Below are 14506 nucleotides of genomic sequence, written 5' to 3' on the forward strand. Positions count from 1 at the left end.
CGTCTCTTCTCTAATCTCTGTGCTGCTGAGGGAGAAGAACACACTGCGCTACTGTACCGTTCTGAGGTTCGATGGCTTTCACATGGAACAGTGCCGTCACGTGTGTTGGAATTACGCAGGTCTTTTTGGGAGTTTTTACTTCTCCAAACGCGCACAGAGCTGGCTGCTCTTTTCAGTGACAATGTCTGGGTCACCAAACTTGCATATCTTGCTGACATTTTCACTGAGCTGAACAAACTTAACAGTTCTATGCAAGGTCGCAATACACATGCCATTCAGCTGTAGGACAGAATGGAAGGCTTTCTCAAAAAAAAAAAACCAGAAGATGGAGGGAGCACGTCGGGGAGGGAATATTTTCCATGTTTCCATCAGTGGATGAGCTGGGAGATTCTGCTGTGCTCTCGCCTCCTGTAAGACGCGCAATTCTTGCGCACTTTCGGAGGCTGACTCCTGGCGGAGGGACAAGACATGGATACAGTTTCCATTCAGAGACAACGCAGCAGAGGACACACGCCTGACAGTGACAGAGCAGGATCAGCTCATCGAACTATCCATTGACAGTACGTTCAGAAACACATATGAAACTAAACCACTCACCCAGTTCTGGATCTCTTGCCAGAAAGACTTTCCGCAATTCGCAGCGAAAGCTATGCTGAGCCTTTTGCCCTTTGCAACAACATATCTTTATGAAAGTGGATTTTCCTCACTCACCTACCTGAAAAACAAATACAGGTCAAGACTGCAGCCTGAGGCTGATATGACCCTCTGCCTGACGACCTCCATCCATCCAAGGTTAGATAAGTTGTGTGCTACTCATCAGGATCAGACATCTCACCAATGTGGGAGTATGTATGCCATCCAAAGATGGCTTGAGGATTCACTGTCCCTTCTACATGAACCTGTGAATCATTTTAATAGCTCAGAGTTGTATGCAAGATGTATGTTTATAAAAGGCAGTGGCACGGCCACCCTGTACCTTGCACATGTTTAAAATAAAAACATGAATATATGAACCTGTGTATTATTTGAACAGCTTAGAATTGAATGCACAATAACAGGGTAGCTATGTTTATACGTACATGGCACTAGGCCCAGTTTGATATAAAACACAATTTTAGAATATATATGAGTGATTCCACGCTTATGGGTACTGAAATGGGGACATGAACTTATTCACCTAAAACCATTTCTTTTTTTCCCATCAGGTCACAAAACATGTAATCTTTAATGAATGATATGTTAAAAGATAACTTTAATTTTCTGAGATGTAATAAAAACATATTTATATGCCAAAGTCAAGCCTATGAGTTCCAAAATGATGTCTGTTACATTACTTCTGTTACGATTGTCCATCTCGCGTCTGTTACAAATTAATTACAATCTAGCTATATACCATGTTAATCTTATTGAAAGAATGTGTATGTTTATTCTACTACACATGTTTATTAATTATATTTGCTAAAACATCACCTTCCTATGTTTCAAAAAGTAATTCTACATTGTTAAAATTGAGAATATATATGTCCACAACACTTCTGTTACGTTCTGACTTTGGCATATAAATATGTTTTTATTACATCTCAGAAAATTAAAGTTATCTTTTAACATATCATTCATTAAAGATTACATGTTTTGTGACCTGATGGTAAAAGAAGAAATGGTTTTAGGTGAATTTTTAAAAATAAGTTCATGTCCCCATTTCAGTACCCATAAGCGTGGAATCACTCATATATATATATATATATATATATATATATATATATATATATATATATATATATATAGAGAGAGAGAGAGAGAGAGAGAGAGATAGATATATATAGATAGATAGTGGGGGGGGGGGGGACACAAAAGTGCTGGGGTTTTTTTTGCCCGTATGCAACTTATACCATGCAGCCATAAATCACAACTTCGTAGAGGCTCGCCACATCATTCAAAAAGTGCTGCACAGGGAATCATTTGTCTGAAAATACATTTGTTTGTACAATTTTTAATAATTTAGGGGATTTTTATTGGGGGGGAGAATTCATGTTTTTCAGAAATTGGGGTGGGGGGTGGGGGTGGGGGGGGGTGTCATGTCGTCCCCCCCCGGGATCTGCACTCATGAGTAGGGGGTCCCTGCTCCATCTCTCCATCAGTTTGGGGGTCCTTGGCCTGAAAAACGTTGAAGACCCCTGCCTTAGAGGGTACTGCCCCAGCAACAAGCTGCTGTACCCCTAAAGGTACAGTAACGTACTTTGTTTTCTGAGTGTGTGTGTTCAATGTGTTGTTTTGTGTTGTGTGGGTTAAGGTTAAGCGTTGGCTTATGTATAGGAGGACCTGGACCAGACCCAACTCCATCCCCTGGACTTTTGGTTACGCAGCAAATACCATCAAACCAGGGATCAACCGTGACCCTGAGTCAGCGCTCGAAACTAACGGTGTCCCGATGTCCCGGGGACCATAAAAAATGTCATCGGGACACAAAATTATCATATCCGGGACAATGGAAAAAAATAGATCTAGAAAAAAAGTTCTACATTAATATTATTTACAAAGCCGTAACACATACGTAGACATTCACCTAATTTGTCAATTTTAATTTTAAAACGTTAACAGCGAAAAATACATCGTAGCTACACTTTCGATGCACCTGCATCAGTAGGCTACAGAGCAGCGCATTCTGTTCTAGAATCTTCGGCCGGAGTCCGCATTATATGGACTTGGAATGGAACTGCTACCGCACACGCTGCGCCGACTCTTGCCAGAACAAAAATGCTTAAGTGGTTGAAGCGGACCGACCGCGGGGAAGAAACTGAAAGCCCAGACATAACGTCTCCGGGACCTTCAGGATCCAAAGTGTCATCGCCTGGTCTGCAGGCAACGCTAGCAACTGAATGAACTTAATCAACACTGTTAGACACGTTATAAATACAACAGGAATGATGTGGATGATATTGACGGAAGATACCGTTCAACAGAATAAGTGAGTTTTCTTGGTGTCTTTCTAGTTCAGAAAGTTTAGTCAGTCAGCAGCGCAACTAGGCTCGGACCTGGCACTATGTTGATGTTGCTAACGTTTGCACCCACGTTTCGGCAGCGAAAGTTCATAAAATGGATAACGGAAAGTTCATAAAAATGGATAACGGTAATGGTGAAAATTATAAGTTGGCCTTATAAGTGCCAACAGATATTCAAGGTATAAGTAGATGAAATGAACATAAAAGAGGTCTTATTTTCAACTAAAGTGTACTGCAGATGTAGTGAGTTGAAACATTTTCTGAATGAGCTAGTTGGCCCCTTTAAATAAACGGGTATCTATTCATACAGTGAGATCGCCAAAGTTTAATAAACTGAAAATGCAATAACTGTAATTTTGAAGTAGATGATGTATAGGACATGTGTCACTTGTGTCTTGTGACTTATTGTAAAAATGATATAAAGGGTTCAAAATTGCATAGTTACAAATATAATAGTAACTTCATATGATAATATTAACCACTGGTTATTTCAGAGAGGAAAAAAATGGGGACACTATTGCTTCCATTCGGGACAATACAACACAGAATTCGGGACCACTGGGGGACACAAAGAAAAAAAGTTAATTTCGAGCCCTGCCCTGAGTAGGATGAAGCGCTTAGCAAAGATACATGAATGCTTTACAGAATTCATAATAATAATTTAAAAAAATGACACGTAGCATTGTTGTGCAGTTCACATCAACATTCCAGGAAGCTTTTTTACATAATGCTTGTATTGCAGGGCGGCACAGTGGTGTAGTGGTTAGCGCTGTCGCCTCACAGCAAGAAGGTCCTGGGTTCGAGCCCCGGGGCCGGCGAGGGCCTTTCTGTGTGGAGTTTGCATGTTCTCCCCGTGTCCGCGTGGGTTTCCTCCGGGTGCTCCGGTTTCCCCCACAGTCCAAAGACATGCAGGTTAGGTTAACTGGTGACTCTAAATTGACCGTAGGTGTGAATGTGAGTGTGAATGGTTGTCTGTGTCTATGTGTCAGCCCTGTGATGACCTGGCGACTTGTCCAGGGTGTACCCCGCCTTTCGCCCGTAGTCAGCTGGGATAGGCTCCAGCTTGCCTGCGACCCTGTAGAACAGGATAAAGCGGCTTGAGATAATGAGATGAGAATGAGCTTGTATTGCATCAGAAATCATATCTGTGTGGCATCGTCCCCCCCCATCCTATGAGTCTTATCATAGGCAAGACTTTTCAAGAAGTGGTGAATCACTTCCTGAGATTTTGTCGTCATAATCCCTTTATCCGGCCTGAATGAAATCATGATATCAGAATGTGTAATGTTGAAACCTTTTCAACCACTCTTTCAATTACGTTCATTATGTCATATTAAATATAGTTAGTTTTTTTCTTTTTTGAATGGCGATGAATTGAAGGAGCTGAGTGATGTCTTGTACAGTGAGGTTTGTGCGTTTCTTGAGCGTCTTATCTGTTTTTAATTTTTCTTGTACTACCATACACATGGTGGCTTCCGTGGGTGTTCTGGTGAAAAGAGATTTGACGTCGTGTGATATGTGATATGTGGCTTTTTCATGGAAGATCTGGAGCAGAAAGCACTCACTACAATACCAGCAGAATACAGGCCAACACTCTGGAAACGTTACGTGGATGACATACTGGAAAAAGTGAAGAGGGGACACACTCAACAACTTACCGACCATCTCAACACCACAGACAATACCGGTAATATACAATTCACACATGAAGAGGAAACGGAGCAGTCAATAACATTTTTGGACTTAAAAATACGTCACACAGAAGATGGGGACATCAAAATAAAAGTACACAGGAAACCCACACACACCGACCAATATTTAAACTGGACTTCCGAACACCCCATAATGCACAAAATATCAGTAGTCAGAACATTACATGAACGCGCAGCAATAATTACAGATCCACAGGACAAAGAACAGGAAGAACAACATATACAACACGCACTGAAGGCATGTCAATATCCACAATGGGCAATATCCAAAGGGGCGGAACAGGTTAAGAACAATAAAACACAGAAGAAAGAGAAAAAACAAACCAACAAACAAGAAAACAGGGGAGTAGTGACATTACCATACATCAGAGGAATAACAGAACGCGTTCAAAGAGCAATGAGGAAACACAACATTAACACACCTGTCAAACCACACACAACACTCCGTCAGATCCTGGTTCATCCCAAAGACAGAATACATCCGGAAAACAAATGCAACACCATATATGAGATTCCATGCCAATGATGCAATAAAACTTACATCGGGGAGACAGGGAGGAGCTTCACCACAAGGAAAAATGAACATAAGAAAGAGTGCGAAAAGGAGACAGCTACAAGACAAACCCGAACAATAAAAGAAAAGGCACAACAGGAAAATTATAAGTCAGCCATAACAGATCACTGCAAAAGGGAAAATCATATTATGGACTGGGGGAATGCCAGAGTCATCCGCACAGAAGATAATAAACATCAGCGCTGGATCAGGGAGGCCATGGAGATCCGTAAGCGAAGTCCGAGGACCATCAACCGGGATAAGGGAGCATACATGCTCTCCCATACCTGGAGTGCCATCTTGCAGGGGACGAACGGACAGTAGAAGGCGTGACCGACCTGTCAATCCAGACAGGAAGGCCACGCCTTCGGAAACATCAGCTGATAAAAGATGCGTCACCAATAACATCCGGCGACACTGAGGAAGACGACAGTCGTACGTCGAAACGTGTCAGGTAAACAAACCTAAAAACTAGATGTCTGATAAAAAAGAAAAAAAAACAACTAACTATACTTTTCAACCACTATTTGCAACTTCTGTTTGCTTGATCAATTGCCGCTAGGATAATGATAATTACTGTTAAAGCAGCCATGCGTTTAAAATCCAATAACTTTACTGCATATTCCTAATAAACATGCATATTACTATTAAGCTAATTTGAACATTTGCATCGTCTTCACCTTATAGAGCAGACAATATAGTAGACCATTTCCCCACTGCCTTATTTCTAGGGACATTACACATCAATATGGACCATAAATGGTCGAATGCAACATAAAAGTAATGTCTTTTCATTTTGAACAGCAAAAATTTAGATGAATTGTGGACTTCTAAAATCATCATAGGTTCTGCTTCATTACAGCTCTGGAGTTCAGTTACTGTTAACAGACTTCCTTATAAATCTTTCTCGTGATTTTCGCAGACGCTTCCCCACCTCCATACCTCGAATAACTGGATGGCTATTCAGGGAGAAATCATTGTGCGAGTTATATAGTTTGTAGGTTATAATATAACCTACAAACTATTGACCTTGACTTTTATTAACTACTAACATTCGTACTAGCCAGCGCTCGAAACTAACGGTGTCCCGATGTCCCGGGGACCATAAAAAATGTCATCGGGACACAAAATTATCATATCTGGGACAATCCCGGGACAATGGAAAAAAATAGATCTAGAAAAAAAGTTCTACATTAATATTATTTACAAAGCCGTAACACATACGTAGACATTCACCTAATTTGTCACTTTTAATTTTAAAACGTTAACAGCGAAAAATACATAGTAGCTACACTTTCGATGCACCTGCATCCGTAGGCTACAGAGCAGCGCGTTCTGTTCTAGAATCTTCGGCCGGAGTCCGCATTATATGGACTTGGAATGGAATTGCTACCGCACACGCTGCGCCGACTCTTGCCAGAACAAAAATGCTTAAGTGTTTGAAGCGGACCGACCGCGGGGAAGAAACTGAAAGCCCAGACATAACGTCTCCGGGACCTTCAGGATCCAAAGTGTCCTCGCCTGGTCTGCAGGCAATGCTAGCAACTGAATGAACTTAATCAACACTGTTAGACACGTTATAAATACAACAGGAATGATGTGGATGATATTGACGGAAGATACCGTTCAACAGAATAAGTGAGTTTTCTTGGTGTCTTTCTAGTTCAGAAAGTTTAGTCAGTCAGCAGCACAACTAGGCTCGGACCTGCCACTATGTTGATGTTGCTAACATTTGCACCCACGCTTCGGCAGCGAAAGTTCATAAAATGGATAACGGAAAGTTCATAAAAATGGATAACAGTAATGGATAACGGAAAGTTCATAAAAATGGATAACGGTAATGGTGAAAATTATAAGTTGGCCTTATAAGTGCCAACAGATATTCAAGGTATAAGTAGATGAAATGAACATAAAAGGGGTCTTATTTTCAACTAAAGTGTACTGCAGATGTAGGGAGTTGAAACATTTTCTGAATGAGCTAGTTGGCCCCTTTAAATAAACGGGTATCTATTCATACAGTGAGATCGCCAAAGTTTAATAAACTGAAAATGCAATAACTGTAATTTTGAAGTAGATGATGTATAGGACATGTGTCGCTTGTGTCTTGTGACTTATTGTAAAAATGATTATAAAGGGTTCAAAATCGCATAGTTACAAATATAATAGTAACTTCATATGATAATATTAACCACTGGTTATTTCAGAGAGGAAAAAAATGGGGACACTATTGCTTCCATTCGGGACAATACAACACAGAATTCGGGACCACTGGGGGACACAAAGAAAAAAAGTTAATTTCGAGCCCTGGTACTAGCGCTCGAGATGAGCAGCAGGATGAGAAATGGTCATCCTGCTTATTGTGTTATGGTGGAATGTTACGTACTTCTCCTCTTCCCCATTCCACGCGTGATGCAACGTGTCCGCTGTGAGATATCCATCACATTGGCACGTTTCTGGAGCGTGACTCCGATCTGTACGTCAGCGCACCCGCAGACCGAGCGCTGCCAAGAAAGCCGCTTTCACAACCTTCTCTCCGAGCCCTTTAGCTCACAACGTTCATGCCTTCTTATTACACAACAGACCTCGATATGCCAATATTAGCTTGGTAGAGAGAAGTGGATGTTATAGAGGAACTCTAAAAGCATGCTGAACTATGAGCCTATTTTACCAAATTAGGACCGTTTTGATAGTTTGTTCCTTTTTCTCACCTCACTGTCCAACCCACAGAACTCGAATCCAAGATGAAACCTCAATACCTTTGATATGGCTTTCAAAGATCCCTCTGAACCAGAGCCATGGCTGAGGGACTGGTGAAGCCATTGGGAAAGTAAACAAGAGAGTGCAGCCTGTGGTACTTTATTCTCCTGCTTCGATTTCATTTCATATAGAATGCCTGAAGCTGCAATTGTTTGTTACTCTTCTTTCTGTAAGACACTGTGGAACTAAAGAGGCCTATGCATGTGTGTCTGCACTTTCTCTGGGTTAATTCCACACCACTTTTTTTTTTTTTTCTTGCAGAAGGAGCAGGCCTGTGGATTTGGTACTGCTCTCACACACAGAAGGGGAATGGGAAATTTCCATACACACACACACACACACACACACACACACACACACACACAGAGCGCCACGTTTTTCCACACGATCAGGATGAGAGTTGCCATTATTCAGGCAAGTACATACACAGGATCTCTTTAAAAGTCTTTCCAAGCTTTCTATGTTATTCACTGCTTTTCTCTGATGTGGCTAAAAAACCTCTCTTTTTGTCAGTGATATTGACCACGTTTGCAGAATCATAACAGAAATACTCAGACCAAAAAAAAAATACAGTTTAAAAAGCACATCGTTGGGATCACACGTCCATGATGAGTTCCATTTAAAAGGATTAAAAACACGTCTTCGGGATTAGTTATTACAGCTTTGTTTGAAGCAGTTAGCAGGGTTTGCCAAGAGCCTGTGAGAAAAAGGCTGTGGTTGGTCATCTGCCATGTCAAATTGCCCTTTTTTCTGTGAAAGTGGGTGGTTCTTGACCACATTTATTGACAATAAGTACCAGATTCTCTAAAGGTCTGTCTTACAGACAATCTTTGGAAATCTGTTGAATTCAAGGAAATAAACCTATCCACTGTTCTGATTCACAATGACCATCATCCATCCATCCATCCATCTTCAGTGCCTGTTTTTCCTGGTCAGGATGGCAATGGTTCCGGAGCCTGTGCCGAGAACACTGGGTGTGAGGCCAGTTTTTGGGAGTTGGAAGGAAACCGGAGAACAAAGTAACTTGAGCTCAGACTAAACCAAGGACGACCATTAATTTGATGCACCTGTCAAATGTGTGGAAGATTGCAGAGACACTAAACGGTCAAGCAATTGTTTTAACCCCGTTCCTCACACCCACTAGCTATTTCTCCCCCATCATAGGAAGCCATGGCCTAATGGTTAAGCCTCAGTCACAACCGGCCGTACGTGCTCCTACGGCCGGTCTACGTGCAAAAAACGCAAGAAATGCACGGAGGGCGTGCGTGTGACGTGCTGATTTTCGAGCCGTAGACCGGCCGCAGAGGTTCTTTGTCATGTCAAACAAACTCTACAGCCACTTACGTTTTTTTCAGGTTGCAAGACAAACTTACGGCCAATGTGCGTCTTTCTCCATGAACAAAAAAAACGCAGCGACTTGGGAAACGCCAAAAATCGCACGGCCAAAAAAATCGTACGTCCGGTTGTGACCTAGGCTTTAGAGAAGCAGTTTTGGGACCAAAAGGTTGCCAGTTTGATTCCCTGGACCAGCAGGAATGGCTGAAGTGCCCTTGAACAAGGCACCGAACCCCCAACTGCTCGATAGGCTGCTGATAAGAGTGTCTGCTAAATGTCATGTCATCATGTGACACCTACCAACTAGAGACCGTGAAGATTAGCATTAGCATGTGCGTGCTCCAAAACGCATCAAGGTCATTACATTTTTTCGGACTGCTACTCATGCTACATCACAAGGCAACTCAACACACTTGGAAGAAATCATTAACTACCTTCTTCCACATACATGAGTTCACAGATGCCCATGACTGGTTAGTGTAACACCTCAGGGAAGACAGAACATGGAGAACAAGGCCCCCTTGGACTCCTGCCCATGGACTGGTGTGGCACTCGTGGTCTGATAACACCGCGAATGCTTTCTGTTGTCCCACTCAGAAACCACAGTAAACCAAATAACCAAGGCTGGATTTCTGACTGAGTCACCCACTAGACCATTTGAGAAGCAGCTGAATGTGACTGCTCCTGGCTGTCGAAAAATTACAGAGGAAATAATCACCTCGAGTTTAAATTCCTGCTTACGATTTGTAATTAGCTGCACATTCACTTGATTGCCAGTTCAGGCATAAATTTCAAACCTTTCATGGATTATTTGTTTGGTACTCCATGTTCTTGGACTCATTTATTCTGTTTTCTTAACAGTTTTCATCTAACAGAATTCAAACACCAGTGCCTCTTGTGTCTCAGGGATCTTTACACTGTTGGAGCCAAGTTTGTGTCAAGATCACTTCTAGTCTCGGAGTATCTCCTTTGAGTTTTGTTTTTTGAGGCTCTGATGAAGGTTTTTCTTGCAACTGTAACTTTTTGACTGTTTATTAGGGATCTAGAAGTAAAATTATGTAAAGATGCTTTGTGTGCTTTTGGTATAAAACCTGAAATTAAAACTAAAATTGGTGGTTTATCACTGAACTTGTAAGAAACATTAGATGTATCTGGTGTTTCCCCATTGTTGAGTAAAAATGTATACAACCCCGATTCCAAAAAAGTTGGGACAAAGTACAAATTGTAAATAAAAACGGAATGCAGTGATGTGGAAGTTTCAAAATTCCATATTTTATTCAGAATAGAACATAGATGACATATCAAATGTTTAAACTGAGAAAATGTATCATTTAAAGAGAAAAATTAGGTGATTTTAAATTTCATGACAACAACACATCTCAAAAAAGTTGGGACAAGGCCATGTTTACCACTGTGAGACATCCCCTTTTCTCTTTACAACAGTCTGTAAACGTCTGGGGACTGAGGAGACAAGTTGCTCAAGTTTAGGGATAGGAATGTTAACCCATTCTTGTCTAATGTAGGATTCTAGTTGCTCAACTGTCTTAGGTCTTTTTTGTCGTATCTTCCGTTTTATGATGCGCCAAATGTTTTCTATGGGTGAAAGATCTGGACTGCAGGCTGGCCAGTTCAGTACCCGGACCCTTCTTCTACGCAGCCATGATGCTGTAATTGATGCAGTGTGTGGTTTGGCATTGTCATGTTGGAAAATGCAAGGTCTTCCCTGAAAGAGACGTCGTCTGGATGGGAGCATATGTTGCTCTAGAACCTGGATATACCTTTCAGCATTGATGGTGTCTTTCCAGATGTGTAAGCTGCCCATGCCACACGCACTAATGCAACCCCATACCATCAGAGATGCAGGCTTCTGAACTGAGCGCTGATAACAACTTGGGTCATCCTTCTCCTCTTTAGTCCGAATGACACGGCGTCCCTGATTTCCATAAAGAACTTCACATTTTGATTCGTCTGACCACAGAACAGTTTTCCACTTTGCCACAGTCCATTTTAAATGAGCCTTGGCCCAGAGAAGACGTCTGCGCTTCTGGATCATGTTTAGATACGGCTTCTTCTTTGAACTATAGAGTTTTAGCTGGCAACGGCGGATGGCACGGTGAATTGTGTTCACAGATAATGTTCTCTGGAAATATTCCTGAGCCCATTTTGTGATTTCCAATACAGAAGCATGCCTGTATGTGATGCAGTGCCGTCTAAGGGCCCGAAGATCACGGGCACCCAGTATGGTTTTCCGGCCTTGACCCTTACGCACAGAGATTCTTCCAGATTCTCTGAATCTTTTGATGATATTATGCACTGTAGATGATATGTTCAAACTCTTTGCAGTTTTACACTGTCGAACTCCTTTCTGATATTGCTTCACTATTTGTCGGCGCAGAATTAGGGGGATTGGTGATCCTCTTCCCATCTTTACTTCTGAGAGCCGCTGCCACTCCAAGATGCTCTTTTTATACCCAGTCATGTTAATGACCTATTGCCAATTGACCTAATGAGTTGCAATTTGGTCCTCCAGCTGTTCCTTTTTTGTACCTTTAACTTTTCCAGCCTCTTATTGCCCCTGTCCCAACTTTTTTGAGATGTGTTGCTGTCATGAAATTTCAAATGAGCCAATATTTGGCATGAAATTTCAAAAACGTCTCACTTTGGACATTTGATATGTTGTCTATGTTCTATTGTGAATACAATATCAGTTTTTGAGATTAGTAAATTATTGCATTCTGTTTTTATTTACAATTTGTACTTTGTCCCAACTTTTTGGGAATCGGGGTTGTATTTTGACACTTGGAGGAAAATGCTATCCACCCGATTCCTTTTGCATAAGCTCACAAAAGCCCGTGATTGGCTAGAGTCACTGCAATGAAAGAGAGAGTATGCCAACCCTCCTATCCCGAGAGTACGGACAATTTTTGCTCTCTTGGACTCCAAGCCATGGATGACTGTTACATTGTCAGGATTGAAACTCAACCTCTGGACGATAGGGCAAAGAAATGCTTTTTTCTTAGCATTTTTGGACTGAGTCCCCAGTGTTCGCACTTTGTAACTGCCAGAGCTAAACCTGGAATGTTAAATTTTCTGCAATGGGAAATGGGATGGAGGACTTTCTCTTGAACAAATTCCCGATTTCTGTCTTGTTAACGTCAAAAGAAAGTGAATGAACAGTTATTTATAGCTGCTATAACTCGTTTTGTGGACATTCCATGACAATAAATATAACTATAAAAGGATAAATGGTACGACTTCTTGTTCTTTAATAAAGAAGAACAGTATTCATTGGTAAATCGTGATGCTATAAGAGGAATAGGACATTTTAGGATGTGCTATGATGAGAAAACATCTAACTTTGGGGTGATAACAGTAATTCTGCTTCAAGTCGGGTTGCATTGCACCACTCTTTCATCAGAAACAGTATTCAGACTTTCCTTTAATGATCGTAGTGATTAGTCCCACGTAGCACTAATGGGGAAGCCTTGGGCTGAAAGTTAAAGACAGCTTTGGGACTAAAAGGTTGCTGGAACAGCAGGAATGGCTGAGGTGCCCTTTAGCAAGGCACCAAACCCCAGGCTGCTCTGGGTATGTTGTGCGTTGCTTTGGATAAAGAGCCTCTGCTAAATGTCATTATTAATTAGTTATCCAGGTGTTGTCATATGCAATTAGTGCCAAAAAAGTGTCACACCTGACAGTAGATGTGAACCAGGTACACCAGTTCTTTTGACTCCAGGCCATTCCGGCTAACTTCACTCTGCTCTTCAGCGAGGTTCAGCTGAAAAACACACAAAGGCAAAGAGACAGGCATAAACAAGGCAGTCGGATAAATACTGTTACATTTCAGACACATTAGCGGTTTCATATCCTTGGGTCCTTTGCTAAGGCTCCACTCACAGCACTTCAGTTGGGTGCTGCAAGGTGAACTGAGGAGCCGTTGGATGATTTGTCACCAGCTGAGCATTTTGCCTACATAGTATGAATAATAGATGAAGATAAATGGGATTACTGCGGCAGTGTGTTAAAGTGGCACAACAGGAGATTGCTGCTATTCTACCGAGATGACATCTCGAAGTGCACACAAATCAAGTCATCTGGAGTATGTCATTCATGAAGAAATACAACCATGCAAAGGTACATGGCCTTCAATATATGAACCTAGTCCACAAATAACACAAACAGTATGTTACATGCCCCAATTAAAGACATTGTTAACTGTGTATAGTTACATAATTGGGAATTAACTGGCACCAGTCCGACATATCACACCTCTTTCTTCCTGTTTGTTACTCACGTGATGGAATTCAAAAGCAGCAACTCATGTAGATAAAAGGTCAGTTATCGAAATCACATTAAGCATATCATCATATTTTCCCATATGCGCAGTACGCTTGGGTCGACTGACGACGGTACTGAGTGGCTCCAGAAGTAAATACGTGTTGGGTTTTACAGGCGACAAATAGCTCTCCGCTCTGCCTGACTCTCACCACTTCCTGTACGAAAGGTCAGAATTCTGGCTTAGCGAGCCTTTTCATACATCACGTGAACAATCTCGTGTCTTCCACGTGACTCTTGCAAATTGAGTTTCGATGATGGTGATGGACAGCGCCGTCAGACCAAAACACATGGCTCCAAAACCTCCCATGGGTTGAGATCTGGTAAGTGTGAAGGCCACTTGCATGTGACTTTCAGTGAGCCCTCGTGCCCTGTCTAGGGGGCTGGGAGGTTGGAGTCACCATCAAAGAGACCACGCCCATCAGGATCGAGATGTTTCTTCATAGCGTCAAGGAGATCAGTCAGATCTTCCACCCCACATCTCCCTCCACCCAAACAGTGAACAAGAGTCACCGTCTCTTTCTTTCATTTGTCACCAGCCTATCTATGGAGGGTGACGCAGTTTCTCGAGGTTGAGCTTGATTATCGTTCTGCTGTACTGCTTCGCTCCGTGCAGCACTTTTTTTTGAAGGTGATAATCTTCTCAGTGTTCTCAACAACATCTCTATCACCAAGTATTGTGATACAGCTGCTTGGAGAAGTGTAGGCTAATGCACAAACATGTGACAGGCTGCATAATAAAACACCAGAACAAATCATATTCCAGCAGGGAAAGGGTGTGCGCGCGTGTGTGTGTTCAGTTTTTTTGGGTTTTT

At 41.9% G+C, this 14506-nt stretch overlaps 1 protein-coding gene across 6 annotated transcripts in view; it reads right to left on the reverse strand.

Annotated features, from left to right (window-relative positions):
* arhgap32b (Rho GTPase activating protein 32b) overlaps positions 1-14506 on the reverse strand; it is a 255649-nt gene that overhangs the window by 170122 nt on the left and 71021 nt on the right. For 5 of the 6 annotated variants that reach the window (XM_060936152.1, XM_060936151.1, XM_060936147.1 and 2 more), the window contains exon 2: positions 13048-13134. The gene's annotated coding sequence lies outside the window, so the exon portion shown is untranslated. Of the gene's footprint in view, positions 1-13047; positions 13135-13650; positions 13669-14506 lie in introns of those variants that run through there. The other variant, XM_060936148.1, reaches the window with a different exon arrangement.

This window comes from Neoarius graeffei, chromosome 12 (genome assembly GCF_027579695.1).
Source record: "Neoarius graeffei isolate fNeoGra1 chromosome 12, fNeoGra1.pri, whole genome shotgun sequence".
NCBI lineage: Eukaryota > Metazoa > Chordata > Actinopteri > Siluriformes > Ariidae > Neoarius > Neoarius graeffei.